Source organism: Tachyglossus aculeatus, chromosome 24, assembly GCF_015852505.1.
Source record: "Tachyglossus aculeatus isolate mTacAcu1 chromosome 24, mTacAcu1.pri, whole genome shotgun sequence".
Taxonomy (NCBI): domain Eukaryota; kingdom Metazoa; phylum Chordata; class Mammalia; order Monotremata; family Tachyglossidae; genus Tachyglossus; species Tachyglossus aculeatus.
Genome location: NC_052089.1, coordinates 5453426 through 5477033, shown reverse-complemented (window position 1 = coordinate 5477033; position 23608 = coordinate 5453426). Strand labels below are relative to the sequence as shown.

The 23608-nt window shown below is 48.1% G+C and overlaps 1 pseudogene; it reads right to left on the bottom strand.

Moving 5' to 3' along the window:
* Window positions 1-19282: 19282 nt before the first annotated feature.
* On the bottom strand, window positions 19283-22390 carry LOC119945108 (annotated as a pseudogene).
* Window positions 22391-23608: the final 1218 nt, after the last annotated feature.

Here is a 23608-nt window from a genome sequence, read left to right as displayed (position 1 = left end):
CTTGCCCAAGATCACACAGCAGGGAAAGTGGAAGAGCTGGGACTAGAACCCAGGTTGTTTTGAATCCCAGGTCTGTGCTCTATCCACTAGGCCATGCTGCTTCTATAATCTAGAAAATGTGTCTAACACAGGTATATAAGACAAGAACCTGGAGGTTACTCTTTATCTGGGACCTCCCCATTTTCAGCTGGTCTTCTGGTTTGATTCCCTTCTGATTCCCCTCTTGTCTGATTCCTTCGTGTAGGGTTTATTTTTCTTTTCAGTTCTCAGCCTTCCTCTGCCCCTACCTCTGTCCCCAGTTCTCATGGTTCTGAAGCAATTCTGGGTCCCGAGGGTCCTGAGAGAGGAACAATGGCTCTTTCATTCATTCGATCGTATTTATTGAGCTCTTACTGTGTGCAAAACACTGTACTAAGGCTCTAAACCTCATTGGGTATGTGAGAAGGGAGGCTTTTTCTAATGGTATTTGCTAAGCACGTTCTATGTGCCAGGCACTGTATTAAGTGTTGGCATAGATACAAGATACGGACACAAGCTCTCTTCTACCTAGGGTTCATACTCTTAAACCCTATTTTATAGACGAGGTAACTGAGGCAAGAGAAGTCAAGTGACTTGCCTGAGGTCACACAGCAGAAAAGTGGTGGAGCTGGGAATAGCACTCAGGTCCTCTGACTCCCGGGACCATGCTCTTTCCACTACGCTATGCTGTATGTCCATGTGGGAAGGGAATGTTGTTTTGTATTCTGTAAGTGCTTAGTACAATGCTCTGCACAGAGTAAACACTCAATAAATATTTTTGATTGCTTGAATTCACTCATTCACTCAATTGTCTTTATTGTGAGCTGTGTGCAAAACACTTTTCCTTCACCTGTGTATCTGCTATCATTTTATTTCCTGTCACCCCGACCAGATTCTAAACTGCTCCTTTTTCCTGTAGATGGTCTCGGAAATCTCCAGAAAATGTTCATGGTCACCAAGGTGACAGAATTCCTGCTCCTGGGATTCTCAGAGGTCCGGGAGCTGCAGCTGGTCCACGCCGCACTGTTCCTTCTGGTCTACCTGGCGGCCCTGACTGGGAATCTCCTCATTGTCACCGTCACCGACCTCGAACGGCGCCTCCACCCTCCCATGTACTTCTTTCTCAGGAACCTGTCCGTTCTGGACTTCTGCTACATCTCCGTCACCGTCCCCAAATCCATCCACAGCTCCCTTACGGACCATAGATCCATTTCCTTCTTGGGCTGTGCCACCCAGGTCTTCTCGGTGTTTCTGTTTGGTGGTTCAGAGGCGTTCCTCCTCATGGCATTGTCCTACGACCGCTACGCCGTCATCTGCCTCCCCCTGTTCTACAAGGCCATCATGGACCAAGGGGCCTGTGGGAAATTGGTGGTCGCCTCATGGCTTGGCGGGGGGCTATATTCACTGATGATATGCTCTGAGACACTCTCCCTACCCTTCTGCGGGCCCTTCGTGATCCCACTGTTCTTCTGTGATATCGGCTCCGTGGTCCGACTCTCCTGCTCCGAAACGCACCTCGTCATCGATGTTATCATAGTCACCGGGGCCCTTTTGGGCGTCTCCTGCTTTGTCTGCATCATCGTCTCATACATGCGCATCTTCTGGAACCGTGCTGAGGATGCCGGCATCCGAGGGCCGGGCTAACGCCTTCTCCACCTGCCTGCCTCACATTGCTGTAATAACTGTGTTTTTCACCACGGCTTCCTTCTGTACCTTACGTCCACCCTCAGACTCCTCCTCAGCTGTGGACCTGTTAGTGTCTGTGTTCTACACGGTGGTCCTCCCAGCCCTGAACCCCCTAATCTATAGCCTGAGGAACCGGGACGTGAAGGCCGCCCTGGGGAGGGTCCCAGATGGGAGTCATTTCACCCAGGGTAGGAAGTTCCTAATGATGCCTTGATCATTTCGTTTCTCACTCCTTGGATTGATTCTGAGCAAGATTCATCCATTTGGAGAAGCAGTGTTTCCTGGTGGAAAGAGCACGGACAGATCCAGAGGACCTGAGTTCTAATCCTAGCTCTGCCAAGTTTCCACTGTGTTACCTTGGCCAAGTCACTTAGTTTCTCAGGGCTTCAGTTACTCCATCTGTAAAATGGGGATTAAATTCTACTCCCTCCTATTTAGACTGTAACTGGGACAGGGATTATGTCCAACTCCATTATCTTGTATCTACCCCATCCTTCAGTGTGCCCTTTTGGCTTGGTCATTTTTCTCCTCTCACCCCTACAGGCAGGATCAACTGTGCTAAGAGCTTAGTGGTGCTCTGCACACCGTAAGTGCTCAATAAATATGATTGAATGAATTGATCAATCAATGAACTGTATTTATTGAACACTAACTGTGTCTGTGTACTGTATTAAGCACTTAGGAGAGTATAATATAACAGACACATTCCCTCCCAAAGCGAAATTACAGTCTATACAGGGAGACATACATTAATATCAATAAACGTATTACATATAGGTACATATGTGTTCTGGGACTGGGCGGGTGAAAAAGGGAGCAAATCATTGTGATGCCGAAAGGGGTGGGAGAAAAGGAAGTGAGGGCCTAGCTGTGGAAGGCCTCTTCGAGGAGATGTGCCTTACATGTAGTAGTGTATCATATGTGGAGTTGAAGATATACAGTAAGGGTGAGAATTGAGTATCTAAATGATAAGGCAGCCTGCTAGGTTGTCATGACTATGACGTTGTGAGTCAGGGAAGGAGTCTATGAAACAGGATCATAGTAATAATAATAATAAGAATAATGGTATTTATTAAGCGCTTACTATGTGCCAAGCACTGTTCTAAGTACTGGGCTGGATAGAGGGTAATCAGGTTGTCCCAGGCGGGGCTTACAGTCTCAATCCCCATTTTATAGAAGATGTATCTGAGACACAGAGAAGATAAGTGGCTTGCCCAAGGCCATACAGCAGACCAGTGGTGGTGCCGGGATTAGGACCCACGTCCTCTGACTCCCAAGCCCATGCTCTTGCCACTAACTAAGCCATGGTCTCCCTACAGCTGATTGGATGTGCATATCTGACTCCAGCCTTGACATTGAAAGTCAGGTGTAAATAAACCCGAGAGAGAGCTGGGAGCCTGTATCTCCCTGCACATGGATGTCCTTTAACCAACCCAAATTCTCACGGCAACGAAGAAGTTAATGCTATGTGACCTTGGACAAGTCATTTCACTTCTCTGTGCCTCAATTAACTCATCGGTAAAATGGGGATGAAGAATGTGAACCCTTAGTGGGATAGGGACCGTGTCCAACCAGATTCACTTGTAACTATCCTATCGTTTAGAACAATGCTTGGCACATAGGAAGCGCTTAACAAGGACAATAATTATTATTATAATGATAATAATATTAATTGCAATAAATGGATACAGGAGGGGCAGCGGGGCTGGTGGAGAACAGTGGATGGAGCTGTGGGTAGGAGGGTGGGGAGATGTGACGGGGGTGGAAGTTGACAGAAGGAGCGTAGTCTTAGGGCAGGGAGGTTAGCGAGTGGGATCAGGAGTGGGAGGGTTAAAGTGAGGTTTGGAGGAGGAAGAACTGGTACATCCAAACCATTTTAAAATGGCCCACCCACAGCCATGAAGCGGATGAAGCCAGTGGCTCACTGGCAAAAAATAAGATGGACACCTCGTTGTCATTTCCGCAGTTATTCTGGAGGTTCTCACAGTGCGACACACGCCAGTGTGACGGGTCAAAGGGTCCCCAGTGGGGCAGTCACGTGGGGCAGGGCTACTACCCCACCCAAAGTCCCCAGCGGCGCCGGACCCCCGGGAAGCCAGGCCCAAACAGAACATTATGAAGCCCCTCAGCTCAAGTTGTGACCCGTCCCCCTGGGGGAATGGGGAGTCCCACAGGAGCGGCAGGGAGCTTTTCCGGAAAGACCAGGTTTCACCGAGAGACCGACATGCTCCAAGCCGGAAGCCAGAGCAGCCAGGACCCAGCACACCTGCTGGAGATTCTCCTGCAGCCGACGTCCGGGAGCTGAGGGGATGGGGGATGGTTGAAGGACAACAGAGACCAGAGTCCGCTTACTCCAGTCTGACCAGTGAGTCTGGGCCAGAGAGAACACGGATGGGTTGGGGTCTTACAGAGGAGCTTGCAGTGACAGAGATTTAGAATCTCCTCAGGTCTCCATATGCAAAACCGATCTCTCCCGCGGCTTTTCCATGGCACTCCATTCCCTGGATCTACTGGGTGGGTGGTGGGGACAGACGGGGATGAATCGGTGACAAACGTCTGGGTGACCAATCGATCATATTTATTAAGCACTTACTTTGTGGAGAGCACAGTACTAAGTTCTTGGGAGACTAAAATATAAGATTGGCAGACATATTCCCTGCTTGTAAGGAGCTGACAGTCTAGAAGGGGAGACAAACGTTAGTAGAAATACATAAATTATGGATCTATATATAAGTGCTGCGGCGAATAAAGGGGGAAAACTCAAGTGAAGGGCGACAAGGAAGGGAGTGGGAGAAGAGGAAATCAGGATTTGGTCGGGCAAGTCCTCTTGGACGAGTTGTGATTTTAGTATTGCTTTGAAGGTGGTGGGGATAGTGAACGTCTTTCAGATATGAAGAGGGAGGACATTCCAGGCAAGAGACAGGACGCGGACGAGAGGTGGTTAGCGAGAGTGACGAGGTGGAGGTACAGTGAATAACTTGGCATTAGAGGAACGAAGTGTGTGGGCTGGCTTGCGGTAGGAGAGTAGCTAAGTGAGATAGGAGGGGGCGAGGTGATTGAAAGCATTAAAGATGATGGTGAGGAGTGTCTGTTTGATGCATAGGTGGATGGACAACCACTGGAAGTTCTTGAGGAGTGGGGAAACACGGTCAGAGCTGGTAATGTCTGCCAGTCAGTCGTGTTTACTAAGCACCTACTATCTGAAATAGTAGTATCTGAAGTTCCCTCTGCCCATCCGCCAAGCTAGCTCTCTTCCTCCCTTCAAGGCCCTGCTGAGAGCTCACCTCCTCCAGGAGGCCTTCCCAGGCTGAGCCCCTTCCTTCCTCTCCCCCTCGTCCCCCTCTCCATCCCCCCATCTTACCTCCCTCCCTTCCCCACAGCACCTGTATATATGTTTGTACATATTTATTACTCTATTTATTTATTTATTTTACTTGTACATATCTATTCTATTTATTTTATTTTGTTAGTATGTTTGGTTTTGTTCTCTATCTCCCCCTTTTTAGATTGTGAGCCCACTGTTGAGTAGGGACTGTCTCTATATGTTGCCAACTTGTACTTCCCAAGCGCTTAGTACAGTGCTCTGCACACAGTAAGCACTCAATAAATACGATTGAATGAATGAATGATTGAAGTTTTGAGGAAGAGAACAATGGTGTCTACAGTAGACACTGTCCATTGAGAGGGCAGTCACTGACAACTAGATAAGGGTTAAGCTCACATGGGGGATAAAAGGCTCTCCTACCCCAGATTTTCATGAAACTGGAGGCTACACCTGGCAAGAGATAATTCATTTTGTTGTACTCAGCACAGCTCTTTGCACATGATAAGTGCTCAAGATATTTGATCGATTGATTTTGGTTTCCTTCTGCCTGAAGGCTGAAGGTTAAGATGGGCAGCTTCTCATGGTCACCCAGGCCACACATTTGGCTAATCTAAAACCAACCTACTGTCTGTAATTTGGTCTCATCTATCCTGCTACTGACCCCTAGGCCATTCCCTTACAATGGTCTAGAACTCATCCCTCTTCATATAATGATGATGATAATAATAATAATAATAATAATAATAATAATAATAATAATAATTGTATTTGATAACACTATTCTAAGTGCTGGGATAGATACAAGGTTATCAGGTTGGACACAGACCCTGCTCCACATGGGGCTCATGGGCTTAATCCCAAATTTACAGATGAGGGAACTGAGGCACAGAGAAGTGAGGTGATTTGCACAAGGTCAATCAGCAGGCAAGAGGCACAGAAAGGACTGAAACCCAGGTCCTTCTGACTCTAAAGCCCTTGCTCTTTCCACTAGGTCTCCCTGTCTACTGTGACAGACCATCGCTCTTCCCACTTTCATAGACTTAGTAAAATCACATCTCCAAGAGGCCTTCCCCGACTGAGCCCTCATTTTCCCTACTTCCTCTCAATCAATCGTATTTATTGAGCGCTTACTGTGTGCAGGATAGTGTACTAAGCGCTTGGGAAGTACAAGTTGGCAACATATAGAGAGACGTTCCCTACCCAACAGTGGGCTCACACTTCTGCTTTGCCCTTGCACTTGGATTTGCACCCTTTATTCTCCCCACCCTCATCCCCACAGTACTTAACTGCATATTTGAAATGTGTTTATCTCTCCCCTATAGCGAGTAAGCTCCTCGTGGGCAACAAATATGTCTGCCATCTCTGCTAAATTATGCTCTCCCAATCGCTTAGTATAGTGCTCTTTACGAAGTAAGTGCTCAATAAATGCAATTGATGGATTGATTTGACTGTCATTGCCTGTTGAGGTTCTGAAATAGCTTCCTCGTCATTGTTTTTGTAGGTGGTCTCAGCAATCCTTGGGAAATGGTCAGCCTCACGGCGGTGAGGGAATTCGTCCTGCTGGGTTTCTCGGAGGTCCGGGAGCAGAAGTTGGTCTAAGCTGCGCTGTTCCCCCTGGTCTACCCAGCGGCCCTGACGGGAAATCTCCTCATCGTCGCCATCACCGCCCTCTACCGGCACCTCCATACCCCTATGTATCTCTTCCTTAGGAACCTGTCCGTCCTCGACCTTTGCTACATCTCCGTCACTGTCCCCAAAACCAACCTCAACACCCTGACCGACCGTAGAGAAATCTCCTTCTTGGGCTGTTTTTTCCAGGCTGTTTTTTCATGATTCTGCTTGCCGGCACAGAGTTCTCCATGCTCACGGTCATGTCCTACGACCTATAATTGGCCATGTGTAGCTCTGTACTACGAGGTCATCATAAACCCCAGGACCTGTCCTGGTTCCTGCCTTATCGGGGGAATGTTTGGAGTCTTTGGTTCAACTGCGTCATTCTCCTTGCCTTTCTGCAAGTCCCATGTGATCGTGCAGTTTTTCTGCGACGTCTCGACTGTCATAAGACTCTCTTGCTCTAAAACGCATGCAGCCTTCAAGGTGGTTTTAGCCACAGGTTCATGTTTCAGTGTTTTCTGCTTCTTCTCCATCGTGGTCTCCTACGCGTGCATCTTCCAGGCCATGCTGAGGATGCCGGCCGCTGAGAGCCGGGCCAACCTGCCCGCCACACCTCATCGTCGTCACCGTTTTTTTCTCCCTGGCTGCCTTCGCCCACTTAAAACCGACTTCCAGATCCTCCTCCCGCCTGGACCTGCCGGTGTCCGTGTTCCACACCATGGTGCCACCAACCCTGAACCCCCTCATCTACAGCCTGCGGAACTGGGATGTGAAGATGGCAGTGGGGAGGGTCCTGGCTGGGAGTCTTTTCTCCAGAGATGGAAAATTTCACATCTTGCTCTGACCCTAGACAGACTTGACTCTATTGATTGACTTGATTGACTCTAGACGGACTTGAGCAGCCTGTAAAGATCTGAGATATTTGTCTTTAGAGACTTTTCCTGACTGCACGCTGCCTAAAATCAATCGCTTTGACGAGTGTAGAAGAAGAAGTTTTATTCAGCTGTTTTTGACTGGTACTTAAATCTAGCTCCCATGCCTGGGGTTGGATCCCTGAACTTGGATTTACCCCCTTTATTCACCACCAGCAGAGGGTAGAGCACAGGCCTGGGAGTCAGAAAGACCTGGGTTCTAATCCTGGCTCTGCCACTTGTCTGCTGTGTGACCTTGGGGAAGTCACTTCATTTCTCTGGGCCTCAGTTCCCTCATCTGTAAATGGGGATTAATACTGTGGACCCCATGTGTCCAACCTAATTAGCTTGTATCTACCCCAGTGGTTAATACAGTGCCTGGTACAAAGTAAGTGCTTAATAAATACCATTAAATAAAATTGAAGAGGTAGCTGCTGAAGGTTGTTTTAGATTTAATTTTTATCCTCACATCTGACCCAGAAGCCAGGAGCAGGGATACAGGTTGAATTTTTCCAACCACTTAATGCTATCAGTTGTCACTCAATAAACACCAGTATGATTTCTCCTCCTATAATTACTGTTGCTACTGTTATTATTCATTGTATAACATACTTCAATATTTAAGTATTAATTCAATCAATCATTCAATCAATCAAATTGAAGTACAACAGAAGGCCAAGATACATTGTTGGCACACAAGAAGCTTACACTTTTCAAAAATGCTGTAGGTGCCTGTGCCGCAGAGCCATTCAGTGTCAAAACTGGAATGAATCTTGGAGTCCTTTTCTTTTTTTATTTTTGCCAAGTCGCTCTGAATATTGGATTCAACCATGACTAACCAAAATATTGGATTTAACCTTGACTAACCAAATAGGCTAGGGTGCCTATTCCCCATACCACGATATATCTCCAATCCCCAGAGTTGAAAAGGAAAAATTTATTATTCATGGAAACAGGATGAGTCCGTTGAGGTTGTTATAGGAAGGAGTCCCAGAGTGGGAACGAAGTGGGACTGGGCAGCTATTTAGTTGTGGGGCCGGGACCACAGAGGGCACACGATCCCGGCCTTCCGAGATTCCCGTCAGTCAGCTGTCTCAGCGGAACCCTGAGACCGTCCACCCACGAGGAATACCCTAGGAAATAACCCGGCCGTCGTCTGACGGGACGGTGCCACCATCCGGAGAGCCAAGAAGGGGAGGGAGGATCCTGACAACTCCCATCCCCTACCTAGACCTTCCTGTCACGGCCACCAGTGTTCAGGACCAACGAGATGGAGTGAGCCTCTTTCTCAACAGAGGTCGGTGCTCCCCAGCCCAGGACAAGACGGGGACTCTGGACAGGAGCAGGGTAAAGGTGAGGGGTAGGGAAGAGACATTTCAATAGAAGTCCAGGATATAACAGGAACTTTCCTGTTCTTTCTTAATAATAATAATTGTAATATTTGTCAAGTGCTTACCATGTGCCAAACACCATTCTCGGTGCTGGAGTAGATATGATATAATCAGATTGGACATTGTACCTGTCCCACATGGGGCTTACCGTCTTGAATCCCATTTTACAGATGAGGAAACCGAGGAACAGAAAAGTTAAGTGACTTGCCCGAGGTCTCCCAGCAGGTAAGTGGAGGGGCCGGAATTAGGACGAAGGTCCCCTAGACTCCCAGGACCATCCTCCTTCCACTAGACTTGCTACTTCTCCAATTATGTGGAATTATGTGACCACAATCCTTGAAGATGTTTGCAAATGGAATAGACTTCTAGTTGTCAGGAATGGTTTCAGTGCTGTCCTGAACCAAGTCAGGTTGATTGGAGGAGATGAACAACCTGATTAGCTTCTATCTACTCCAGTGTACAGTGTCTGGCACATAGTGAGTGTGAAAAATTACCGTAAAAGACCCCTGAGATTCCCTCCAACCCAAAACGTTTCTCCTTTCCTGTGAACTTTTCTTTAGAATATTATTCTTAACCCTATATTTTCTAAATGTCCTTAGGCAGTCAATGTCAATTCCCAGAAAATGATCAATGTCACCATGAAGACAGAGTTCCTGCTCCTGGGATTCTCGGAGGTCCAGGAGCTGCAGCTGGCCCAGGCCGCGCTGTGCTTTCCTGGTATACCGGGTGGCCCTGACGGGGAATCTCCTTATCATTGCCATCACCACCCTCAAACGGCTCCTCCACACTCCTATCTACTTCTTCCTCAGGAACCTGTCCCTCATCGACCTCTGCTACATTTCTGTCACCGTCCCCAAATCCATCCACAACTCCCTGATCAACAAGAGATCAATCTCCCTAGTGGGCTGTGCCTTTCATGTCTTCCCCATGGTCTGGTTGCCAGCGCAGAGCTGTCCATCCTCAATGTGATGTCCTACGACCGCTACGCTGCCATCTGCCTCCCCCTGAGCTACGAAATCGTCCTGGCTCGAGGGGCCTGTGGGAAGATGGCCGCCGCCTCCTGGCTCAGCGGGGGCCTGTGTGCAGCAATGTGTTCAGCTGGGACGTTCTCCCTGTCCATATGCGGGTCCATCACCGTCCCTCAGTTCTTCTGTGACGTCCCCCCTCTGCGGAAGATCACCTGTTCCAAGGAGCACAACGCCATCAACGCGACTGTGATTTTGGGGGCAGCCTTAGGTGTCGTCTGCTTCATTTCCATCGTCATCTTGTGCGAGAACATCTTCCGGGCCATGCTGAGGATGTCGGCTGCTGAGGGCTGGGCCAGAGCTACCTGCTTGCCTCGCCTCGGAGTCGTCACTGTTTTCCTCTCTGCTGGTATATTTGTCTACACAAGCCGCCCTTAAACTCCCCCTTTATCGTGGACCTGCTGGTTTCCGTGTTCTATATGGTGGTGCCCTCCTCCCTGAATCACTTCATCTACAGCTTGAGGAACCGGGATATGAGCAGGATCCTGAATGGGCCACTCATCCAACCTCGGCTCTGGGACAAAACCTCTCCTTCCTTGTGCAAATAATCTCACACCACCCCTTAACCAAGGAATTGCCCTTGGAACTAGCTAGATACTTAGCTGTCCTACAGGGTTCACAGGAAATGCTGGACATTTATGAATTGTCAAAGTCTGGGAGGAAGGTGGCTAAGATTGAAGTATGAGTGACAATCCAGTTTTGGGGAGGCCTAAAGTAAGGGGAGTCCTTGTAGGCTTTAAGCTCATTGTGGTTAGGGAATGTATTTAAAAACTCTGTTAAGCTGAACTCTCCCAAGTGCTTAGTACAGTAAATCCAGTTTTGGGGTGGTTCCAATCCGTGCTCTGCCACTTGTCCTCTGCGTGACCTTGGGTGAGCCACTTAACTTTTCCAGGCATCAATTGCCTCATTTATAAAATGGGATTAAGAATGTGAACCACACATGCGACAACCCGATTACCTTGTAGCTACTCCAGTGCATAGAACAGTGCTTGAAACATAGCAAGTGCTCAACAAAATACCATAATTTTGTTTTAAATTTTGTCATGGCCTTAACGAATGGGAATTGCTCTAGATTGTAAATTCATTGTGGGCAGGGAACTTGTCTACCCACTTTGTTATACTGAACTTTTCCAAGTGCTTAGTACAGTGCTGGGACCAGAGTACATGTTCAATAAATATGATGGATTGACTGAGATGAGTTCTGATGCCAGCTCTGTTACTGCCCTGCTTTGTGACCTAGGGCAATGAGTTAACGTCTCTACGATCTTTCCTCCTCTTGCACTCTGAGCCCCTGTGGGACAGGAATTGTGTCGAAAACGTTCTTTTGTTTCTACACCAGCACGTGGAACAATTTATGCACACAGCCTCTTAGTAAATACAATAATGATATTATTCATTCATTCAATCGTATTTATTGAGCACTTACTGTGTGCAAAGCATTATTAGTAATGACTATGAAAATATGATGATATGCTCTTTAGCATGACTCTGGGTATGGGGATGAAAGTTGGAAAATGAGAAGAGGATGGGAGAAGGGAAGAAAGGATGACTGCAGCTCCATCTGTCTTGTCAAATCCATCCTCCCTCCTCAGTCCAGCTTTCCTTCTTCTATTCATCCATCCTTCCAACCATTCATCTACCCATCCACCCATCCATCCATCAATCCACCCAGAGTAAGGGCTTGGAAGTTAGAGGTCATGGGTTCTAATCCCTTTTCCTCTACTTGTCTGCCATGGGACCTTGGTCAAGTCACTTCACTTCTCTGTGCCTCAGTTACCTCATCTGTAAAATGGGGATTGAGACTGTGAGTCCCATTTGGGGCAAGGACTGTGTCCAACCTGAATACCTTGTATCTACTCCAGTTCTTAGAACAGTTCTTAGCACGCAGTAAGCGCTTAACAAAGACCGTAATTATTACTATTATTATTATCGGCTTCAAGGCTCTCCATCACCTCGCCCCCTCCTACCTCACCTCCTTTCTCTCCTTCTACAGCCCAGCCCGTACCCTCTGCTCCTCTGCCGCTAATCTCCTCACCGTGCCTCGTTCTCGCCTGTCCCACCGTCGACCCCCGGCCCACATCACCCACCCGGCCTGGAATGCCCTCCCTCCCCACATCCGCCAAGCTAGTTCTCTTCCTCCATTCAAGGCCCTACTGAGAGCTCACCTCACTTCTCAGACTGAGCCCCCTCCTTCCTCTCCCCCTCCTCCTCCTGTCCATCCCCCCGCTTTACCTCCTTCCCTTCCCCACAGCTCCTGTATATATGTATATATGTTTGTACGTATTTCTTAGTCTATTTATTTATTTATTTTATTGTACATATCTATTCTATTTATTTTATTTTGTTAATATGTTTTGTTTTGTTCTCTGTCTCCCCCTTCTAGACTGTGAGCCCATTGTTGGGTAGGGACCGTCTCTATGTGTTGCCAACTTGTACTTCCCAAGCACTTAGTACAGTGCTCTACACACAGTAAGTGCTTAATAAATACGATTGATTGATTGATTGATTGATCAGTGATATTCATTGACCACCTCCTGGGAGCACAACACTCTAGTAAGCTCTCAGGAGAGTTGAAAAGAGATGTAATTGCATTATTCCTGCTCTCCGGGAGATTATGATCTAATGGGAGAGATAGACGCAGAATAAATTATGAAGAGGAGGAAGGAGAGAAGGGAAAGATGAGTAAGGGGATGAACGTTTGATTCAAGAGTACAGTTTATGTAGTCACTATGAACATAGCTTCAAAGGATTTGCAATCAGGAAAGGTCATAAGAAGCAGTGTTGCCTAGTGGGTAGAGAGCGGGCCTGGGATTTAAATGGATATGGGTTCTGATCTCCGTTCCACCACGTGTCTGCTGTGTGACCTTGGGCAGCGTCGATTAACTTCTCCGTGCCTCAGTTCTCTCACCTGTAAAATGGGGATTGAGATGTGATCCCCACGGGAGACATGGACTCTGTCCAATCTGATTAGCTTGTAACTACTCCAGCACTTAATACAGTGCCTGATATATAGTAAGCGATTCACAAAGAGCATAAGAAAAAGTTACAGTTGGCTGATTGATTGACAGATTGAGTGCCTCAATTGTGAATTTGAAAAAAGTGAAACCATTCACCGTGGCTAAAGACTGTAGTTGAAAACAGGAACCATTGGGAAGCTGGGATGCAGATGTCGCTGTTTCCACGGGAACTCCAAGGGCAGGCACCATCGCTGATGCTGCAAGGGACCAGGCCCTTGTCTCCCAGGAGCCTGTCCAGGCCTTTCCAGGGCATGATGTCCCTAGGCAAAGCCCCGAGCCATTCTCCAGGGATTCCCAACGGAGCAGCTCCTACTTTATCCAGAGGGACGAGGCCCCAACTGGAGAGTTTCTCAGGGTCTGAGGGAGATCGGGGATGGACCAAGAGCTTCTCTCTTTTCTTTTCTGGCTGACCGAACCCAGGAGTCTGAAGGTAAAGAGGGGACCAGCCCAACCCTGTTGAGGTCAACGACCCCCAGCCCCACGTTGCCTCGGTGAGAGTGACAGGGGTTGAGTGGGATGGAGGGGCAGAGAGGGACAAGGATGAAGATGGACGAGATGGAGCCATTCTGGGGCCTAAGGTGGGGTTCTTGCCAGGGCCACAGCCCCCAGCGTGGCAGGGGTGTTAGTAGGAGGGGAGGTGTTTTCCAGTTCAGAACACCCCAACCATCATACACCTCTGCTCTTTCCTCCTCAAACCTCGCTACCATGCCAACTACTCGCCAAGCTATGGTGTCAGCACTGTCGACAGTCACCTTGGCCTTTAGTGGGTCCCAGAATTCTTTGCAGAGGGTAAATAACAGTCAGGGCTGAGAGAGTGTGACCAGCTTTGGACAGCCACTGACGCTATGAGCAATTCCTCCCTGTAAGAGTTCTTCACAAATGTTGGGAGAAAACAAATAGTCGGAAAGGTTGTAATCCCTGCCCTCATGGGCTTTCCAGTCTAGTGGACTAGGTTGACACAGTCTAATTAACTATCAGTCAATTAATCTTGAATCATATTTATTGAGTGCTTATTGTGTGCACTGAGGACTTAGAGAGTAATAACAATAATAGTGGTACTTTTTAAGCTCTTATTATGTCCCAAGCACTGTCCTAAGATCTGGGGTAGGTACAGGTTAAACAGGTTGGATAAACAGGTTTGATCCACATGGGGCTCAGAGTCTTAACCCCCATTTTACAGATGAGGTAACTGATGCTCAGAGAAGGTAAATTACTTGCCCATGGTCACACAGCAGACTTGAGGTGGAGCCGGAATTAGAACGCAGGTCCTTCTTACTTCTTCTGACTCCCATGCTCTATCCACCTAAAACAATAGAACAGACACATTCCCTGCCCCTTCTAGAAGGAAAAGAAGAATGGAAAGATGAATATGCAATTATTGTGTGCATATTGTGTGCCATTTTACAGATGAGGAAACTCGGGCACAGATAAGTGAAGCGACTTGTCCAATGTCCCATAGCAGCAAACGGACAGAGGCAGTTTTAGAACCCAAGTCCTCTGACTCCCACTAAGCTATGTTTGGGAAGGTACAATAGAACAGAGCTGGTATATGTGTATGCTGGCCTCAAGGAGCTCACAGCCATGAAGAGAACTCCTAGGCTTATGATTTATGCACTACATGAGGATGGAAATGAGTTGATTTGCAATTGAGTTGGGTGAAGTGGGTTTAGAGGGCTGGAAAATGAATCAGAGCAGCTGGCTGGAGGCGTGGGGATTTTAGCAGTGCTCAGAATTCAGAAAGAACTGTGATCTCTCTGATTTTGAGTGGATAAGAGAGGGAGTTTTAGGCTAGGATGGGAACGGGAGAGTCGATGGCGAGTAACGACTAGAAAGTTGTTTTGAGAGCTGAAAAGACGTGTTGAACAATGGCAAGGGGGTGAAGTGCAGTCGTAGGGCGGAGAGCCTTCAAGCCGATTGTGAGTTTTTGTTGCTTGTGAAAAGACACAACTTGTCCTGAGTGGAGGTTGAGGAGAGGCGAGATGTAAGTTGAACGATGCTTTAGGAAAGGACTAGGTGAATGATGAGATATGTTTGTGTTTGTGTGAGTCCAATTGTGAATGCAGATATGTGAGCAAATGGAATCAGTTTGGAATATATGGGTATTTTTGTGTTGTTTGTTTGTTTGTTGGTTTGGTTTATGGTATCGTTAAGTGCTTACTATGTGCCAGATACTGTACTAAGCACTGGGGTGCTTAAAAGATAATCAGCTTGGACATAGTCCATGCCCCATGGGTTGCTCACAATTGTAATCCCCAATTTACAGATGAGGTAACTGAGGTGCACAGAAAGTAAGTGTCTGGCCCCAGGTCACACAACAGACAAAGAGAGGAGACAGGATTAAAATTCAGGCCCTTCTGTCTACCAGGCCCATTATATCTCCACTAAATGGACGTTATATGTAAAGGCACTTCTTGCTTGACTCTAAAACCACCGAAAAAATTTCACAACAGTCACGGACATATCTTTATGTTATCTGACCTCTGCTATCTGCTATTGATTATAGTTTCGGTCTCCTCAACCAAAAATAATTCTCTTGATATTTATTAAGTGTTTACACTATATGCCAAGCAAAGTACTATGTGGTAGGAGAGATTCAGGACAAACTGGTAGAACACAGTCCGTGTCCCCCAAGGGATTTACAGACTAAGTAGGAGGAAAAAACAGGTATCGAATCCTCTTTTTACTATTGACGAAACTGAGACGTAGAGAAATTAAGTCACTTTCTCATCGCTAGCAGCCGATAAGTGGGAGAGTTGAGCTAAGAACCCAGGTCCTCTGAGTCCCAGGACTGTGTTCTTCCCAATAGGGCACCCTGCTTCTACACGGTTCGAACTTGGTGCTTCCAATAGAATGGCAGCTCCTTGGGGGCAGTGATCATATGTACTAATACCGTGCCCTCTGTAGGTACTCAATATATAGAACTGATTGACCTAGTCCTATTCCTTCACCGCCAACATCAATGTCTCTACATTGTAGTATTCCCTCTTCCTGTTCAGGGAGTCGAGATCATTCTCCAGAAATGGTCAATGTCTCCACGCTGAACTCACAGATAATTTGTATTAAATAACTGTCTCCTCTCCATAGAAAATCACCAGCAAGTGTCCTGTCAATTCCTTCACTCATCCCATCAATGGACTCCAATTTTGAGTCTTCCTTCATCACATGCAGAAAGTCACTGTTGCCTCCCTAAAATGTCCAAAGTCTCCAAGGTGACGAGATTCCTCCAGCTGGGTTTCTCGGAGATCTGGGAGCTGCATCTGGTCCACTCTGCGCCGTTCCTCCTGGTTTACCTGGCGGCTCTGCCGGGGAATTTCGTGATCAATCAATCAATCAATTGTATTTATTGAGTGCTTACTGTGTGCAGAGCCCTGTACTAAGCGCTTGGGAAGTACAAGTTGGCAACATATAGAGACGGTCCCTACCCAACAGTGGTCTCATAGTCTAGAAGGGGGAGACAGAGAACAAAACAAAATATATTAACAAAATAAAATAAATAGGATAGATATGTATAAGTAAAATAAATAGAGTAATAAATATGTGCAAACATTTATACATATATACAGGTGCTGTGGGGAAGAGAAGGAGGTAAGGTGGGGGTGGGAGGTGGGGGTGGAGAGGGGGAGGAAGGGGAGAGGAAGAAGGGGGCTCAGTCTGGGAAGTCCTCCTGGAGGAGGTGAGCTCTCAGTAGGGCCTTGAAGGGAGGAAGAGAGCTAGCTTGGCAGATGTGGGGAGGGAGGCCATTCCAGGCCAGGGGGATCATCGCAATCACTGCCCTCGACTGACACCCCCAAACCCCCATGTACGTCTTCCTCAGGCACCTGTCCATCCTCGAACTCTGCTACATCTGTCATTGTCCCCAAGTCTGTCGTCATCTCCCTGACCGATCGTATATCCATCTCCCTCCTGGGCTGTGTGGCCCAAGACATTCCGGTGGTTCTATTTGCTGTTTCAAAGTTGTTGGTCCTCACAGCCGTGTCTTACGACGGCTACGCTGCCATCTGACCCCCTAGCGCTATAAGCTCATCATGGCCAACAGGGTAAGTGGAACGATAGCAGCAGCCTCCTGACTCCGCAGGCTGCTGTCTGGGGTCTTGTATTCAGCTTCGGCTTTCTCCCTGAGCTTCTGTGGGCTCAACATTATCCAGCAGGTCTTCTGTGACCTCCCCTCTCTGCTGAATATCTCCTGCTCCAAGGACCACGTCGCCATCGATGTGAGCATAACCGACGGGGTAGTGTTAGCTATCCTCTGCTTCATTCTCATCATCGTCTCGTATACATGCATCTTCCGGGTCTTGTTGAGGATACCGGCCACCGAGGGCTGGGCCAAAGCCTTCGCCACCTGTATTCCCCATCTCACAGTCGTCACCGTCTTCCTCTCAACTGGAGCCATTGCCTACCTCAAGCCTGTATCAGACTCCCCCTCGCCCCTGGACCTGCTGGGCAAGTTCTACACCATGGTGCCCCCCGCCCCCCCGCCCCGGAACCACCTCATCTGCAGCCTGAAGAACCGAGACATCAAGGCTGCCCTGGGGAGAATCCTAAAGGGGAGATTCCTCCTTCCTCTTCTAAGGGACAAAATGTTTGTTTCCTTTTGCTGACTATCCCATTCCTCACCAGGGTTCTGACCCTGGGGGTATCCATATAAAGAGCTGTTCAAAGAGAAAGTCCAGCGCCTGAAGATTTACCAATGTCTGGGACAGAGGTTGATAAGACATGTGTGACTGTAATTCCAGGCTGGGCTGGGATTGTCTCTCTTTATTCTGAATGGTACTTTCCAAGCGCTTAGTACAGTGCACACAGTACCATTATGGTATTGTAATGGTGCACACAGTAAGCACTCAATAAATATGATTGAACGAATGAATGAATGAATGAATGAATGAGTGTATGACAAATGATTGTTTGGGCGGCATCATGGCTTAGTGGAATGAGCATGTGGCTGGAAGACATGAGATTCGAAAAGTCTGCACGGTTCCACCACCAGCCTGTTGTACGGCCTTGGTCCAGCCACGTAACCTCCTTGGGTCTCTGTAAAATCAGAATTCAATATGTCTCTTTCCCTTGCCCCTGTGGGTCAGAAGACATGACCGATCTGATTAGTTTGTTTCTAATCCAGGATTTGGCAGTCTTTTGCAAGTAAATTATTAATAAATTCAATAATGATAGTATTGATAGTACTACCAATAATAACAGTAATTCTATGAATTACTCTTGGTGGTTATGAAAATCAGAAAATCGGAGGGTGAAAAGGGAGAAGGGACACCATCATGGAAACTGTCCCCCACATTTGACTACCAGTTTACTTTCTTTGATGCCTATCTCCCTGTTCTAGACTGTGAGCCCGTTGCAGGCAGGGATTGTCTCTATTTTTTGCGGAATTGTACTTTCCATGCAGTTAGTACAGTGCTCTGCACACTGTAAGCGCTCAATAAATACGATTGATTGAATGAATTAATTAATTTGATTTATGAAATCCTTGCCTCAAATCCATTCGTTCATCGATACATTCATCCATCCGAACATCCATCCGTCCATCGGTCTGTCTGTTCACCCACCTGACTGCCCATCCATGCATCCATCCATCCATCCATCCAACCATCCATCCACTCAGCCATCCATAATAATAATAATAATAATAATAATAATAATAACAATAATAATAATAATAGTGGTATTTGTTAAGTGCTTACTATGTGCCAGCATTGCACTATGTGCTGGGGCAGATACAAGCTAATCAGGTTCTACACAATCCCTGTCCCACATGGTGCTCACAGTCTCAACCCCCACTTTATAGTTGAGATAACTGAGGCACAGATAAGCGAAGTGCTTTGCCGAAGGTCATAAAACACACAATCCACCCATTCATCTATCCATCTATCCGTCCTTTTACCCACCCATCCTTCTATCCATCCATCCATCCAACAACTCATCCATGCATCCATCAATCAATGATATTTATTAAATGCATCCTGGGTGTAAAGTATTGTAGTGAACCCTTCAGAGATATCAAAATAAATTAAACACCATCTATGCTTTCCAAGAGCTTAAAATTTAACAGCGGAGAAAGAAAGACACTGAATTAATTAATGAGAGGACGAAGAAGGGAATGGAAATAATGGGAAATAGATGACTATGGACTTAAAAAGTACATTTTATAAAAGCCACTATGTACAATATTATAATGGTGGCTGTGAGTACAAAAATGGAGAAGTGATCTAAGATGCTGATTGGTAGATGGGAGAAGATGACTTAGGGAGAAGAAAAATGAATCGTACGAGGCACCATGGAAGGGCTTTCAAGATGGGGAAAGCTGTGCCGTGATGGACTGCAACGGGGCAGGAGGAAATGTGGTACCCACTCAGTATCAGTCAATCCCTCTCATCATCCCGTTCTTAGAACCTCTCAGCCCCTCCCAAACTGATAATAATAATAATAAGCGCTTACTATGTGTCAAGCACTGTTCTAAGCGCTGGGGCAGATACAAAGTAATCAGGTTGCCCCGCCTGGGGCTCGCAGTCTTAATCCCCATTTTCCAAATGAGGTAACTGAGGCACAGAGTATCAATCAAACAATCAATCAATCACTCAATCGTATTTATTGAGCGCTTACTGTGTGCAGAGCACTGTATTAAGCGCTTGGAAAGTACAAGTTGGCAACATATAGAGACAGTCCCTACCCAGCAGTGGGCTCACAGTCTAGAAGAGGGAGACAGAGAACAAAACCAAACATATTAACAAAATAAAATAAATAAAATGGATATGTACAAGTAAAATAAATAAATGAATAAATAGAGTAATAAATACGTACAAACATTTATACATATATACAGGTGCTGTGGGAAAGGGAAGGAAGTAAGACGGGGGGATGGAGAGGGGGAGAGGGGGAGAGGGAGGAGGGGGCTCAGTTTGGGAAGGCCTCCTGGAGGAGGTGAGCTCTCAGTAGGGCCTTGAAGGGAGGAAGAGAGCTAGCTTGGCGGATGGGCAGAGGGAGGGCATTCCAGGCCAGGGGGATGACGTGGGCCGGGGGTCGACGGCGGGACAGGCGAGAACGAGGCACGATGAAGAGATTAGCGGCAGAGTAGTGGAGGGTGCGGGCTGGAAGGAGAGAAGGGAGGTGAGGTAGGAGGGGGCGAGGTGATGGAGAGCCTTGAAGCCGAGGGTGAGGAGTTTCTGCCTGATGCGCAGATTGATTGGTAGCCACTGGAGATTTTTGAGGAGGGGAGTAACATGCCCAGAGCGTTTCTGGACAAAGACAATCCGGGCAGCGGCATGAAGTATGGATTGAAGTGGGGAGAGACACGAGGATGGGAGATCAGAGAGGAGGCTGATGCAGTAGTCCAGACGGGATAGGATGAGAGCTTGAACGAGCAGGGTAGCGGTTTGGATGGAAAGGAAAGGGCGGATCTTGCCAATGTTGCGGAGCTGAGGTCGGCAGGTTTCGGTGACGGATTGGATGTGAGGGGTGAATGAAAGAGCGGGGTCGAGGATGACACCAAGGTTGCGGGCTTGTGAGATGGAAAGGATGGTAGTGCCATCAACAGTGATGGGAAAATCAAGGAGAGGTCAGGGTTTGGGAGGGAAGACAAGGAGTTCAGTCTTGGACATGTTGAGTTTTAGGTGGCGGGCAGACATCCAGACGGAGATGTCCTGAAGGCGGGAGGAGATGCTAGCCTGGAGGGAGGGGGAGAGAGGAGGGGCGGAGATTTAGATTTGGGTGTCATTAGCGTAGAGATGATAGTTGAAGCCGTGGGACCGAATGAGGTCACCAAGGGAGTGAGTGTAGATCGAGAACAGGAGACCAAGAACTGAACCTTGGGAAACCCCCACAGTAAGGGGATGGGAGGGGGAGGAGGAGCCTGCAAAAGAGACTGAGAATGAACGACCGGAGAGATAAGAGGAGAACCAAGGGAGGACGGAGTCTGTGAAGCCAATGTTGGATAGCGTGTTGAGGAGAAGGGGGTGGTCCACAGTGTCGAAGGCAGCTGAGAGGTCGAGGAGGATTAGTAGAGTATGAGCCGTTGGATTTGGCAAGCAGGAGGTCATTGGTGACCTTTGAGAGGGCAGTTTCCGTGGAATGTAGGGGACGGAAGCCAGACTGGAGGGGGTCGAGGAGAGAGTTGGTATTGAGGAATTGGAGGCAGCGCGTGTGGACAACTCGTTCAAGGAGTTTGGACAGGAATGGTAGGAGGGAGATGGGGCGATAACTAGAAGGTGGGGTGGGGTCAAGAGAGGGTTTTTTTAGGATGGGAGAGACATAGGCATGTTTGAGGCAGAGGGAAAGGAACCAGTGGAGAGTGAGCGTTTGAAGATGGAAGTTAAGGAGGGGAGAAGGGACGAAGTGAGTGATTTCATGAGATGAGAGGGAATGGGGTCAGAAGTACAGGTGGCCAGAGTAGCACTTGAGAGGAGGGTGGAGAGCTCCTCTGGGGATACTGCGGGGAAGGATGTGAGAGTAGCAGAGAGTGTTGAGAGCCGGTGGGTTGGAGAAAGGATGGGAGTGACTTTGGGGAGGTCGGACCTGATGAATTGAATTTTATTAATGAAGGCGGAGGCCAGACCGCTGGGCGTGAAGGAAGGAGGAGGGGGAGGAACCGGGGACCTGAGAATCAGTCAATCAGTCAATCGTATTTGTTGAACAATTACTGTGTGCAGAGCACTGTACTAAGCGCTTGGGAAGTACACGTTGGCAACATATAGAGGCAGTCCCTACCCAACTGTTTGCTCACAGTCTAAAAGGGGGAAACAGAGAACCAAACCAAGCATACTAACAAAATAAAATAAATAGAATAGATATGTACAAGTAAAATAAATAAATAAATAGAGTAATAAATATGTACAAATATATATACATATATACAGGTGCTGCGGGGAAGGGAAGGAGGTATGATGAGGGGGATGGAGAGGGGGACGAGGGGGAGAGGAAGGAAGGGGCTCAGTCTGGGAAGGCCTCCTGGAGGAGGTGAGCTCTCAGTAGGGCCTTGAAGGGAGGAAGAGAGCTAGCTTGGCAGATGGGCAGAGGGAGGGCATTCCAGGCCCGGGGGATGACGTGGGCCAGGGGTCGATGGCGGGACAGGCGAGAACGAGGCACGCTGAGGAGATTAGCGGCAGAGGAGCGGAGGGTGCGGGGCGGGCTGAATCACTTCCAAGATGCCCAGCTCATTCTCCGAAGAATCCACACAGAACACGAAGTATAGCGTGGCGTAGTGATGGTAGATCAGCTTGTAGTCAGAGCCGCCGATCAAACTCCCGCCCTCCAGGAAGTTGCAGATGTTGTCATCTCGCTTGAGGACCGGGTGGAAAGTCTCCCGGACGAACTGCTGCTGGATCTCCTCTGGGAAGTGCTGTTAGAAGCGGACGAGCCGCGGCTTCCCATGGTTGCTGAACACGAGGATAGCCTGAATCATCTTCTCTCGGGGTCGTGGTGGTGGTGGTGGTCGTCGTGTCGTCCCGCCCGGCCGTTGTCGAGCGCTGTGCCCGGCACTTCCGCCCGGTGTCCCCCAACTCCTGTAAAGGGAGTTGAATGTACGGAAGAGCTGACGGGGATGATGGGCATTGGTGTCAATAAGGGAGGAAAAATAGTTTTGTCTGGCAGAGGAGAGGGCTGAGTTAAGGCAGAAAAGGATAAACCTGAAGTGAACGAGGTTGGCATAGTGTTTAGACTTTTGACAGCAGCGTTCGGCAGCTCGAGCATAAGAGTGATGGAGGCGGACAGTGGCAGTGATCCAGGGCTGTGGGTTAGTGGTACGAGAGCGGCTAAGGGAAAGGGGAGTGAGCTAGTCTAGCTGAGTAGAAAGGGTAGAGTTGAGAGCAGTAATGTGATCATCAAGACTGGGTAGAGAGGAGAGGGAGGTGAGGTGGGGTGTGAGGCCCTCAGAAAGATGGATGGGGTCAAGAGAGCGGAGATCTCTGTGTGGGAGTAATATGGATTTACAGGGGAAAGAAGTGTGAGTGAGGAGGCAGGTGAGAAGATTATAATCAGAGAGAGGGATTTCAGAGTTGGTGAGGGTGGACACAGTGCAGCGGTAGGAGATGATGAGGTCGAGGGTATGACCAAGTTGGTGAGTGGGCGAGGTGGGGTGGAGCAAGAGGTTGGCAGCGTCAAGGAGAGATAGAAGGAGGGCGGCAGAGGAGTCATCAGGGATATCCATGTGGATGTTGAAGTCTCCGAGGATCAGAGTGGGCATGGAAAAGGAGAGAAGGAAGGTGTGAAAGGGGTCAAAATCGTTAAAGACGTTGGAGGTGGGGCCGGGGGGGGGGGGCCGTAGGTGATGGCTACAAGAATCTGGAGGGGGTGGTAGAGGCAAATAATGTGAGCTTCAAAGGAAGGGAAGGAAAGGGAAGGGGGAGGAGGGATAGTGCCAAAGTGACATTGGGGAGCGAGAAGGAAACCGACACCTCCTCCTTTTCCGGTGAGTCTGGGGGAGTGGGAGAAGAAGAAGCCTCCACTGGAGAGAGCAGCAGAAGAGACCGTGTGGTCCGGAGACAACCATGTTTCAGTTAGGGCGAGGAGGAGTAGAGTGCTGGAAAGGAATAAGTCCAGGATGAAAGGGATCTTGCTTAAAACGGAGCGGGGTTCCAGAGGCCACACTTGGCAGTAGCTATCGAAGGAGGGGGAAGGGTGC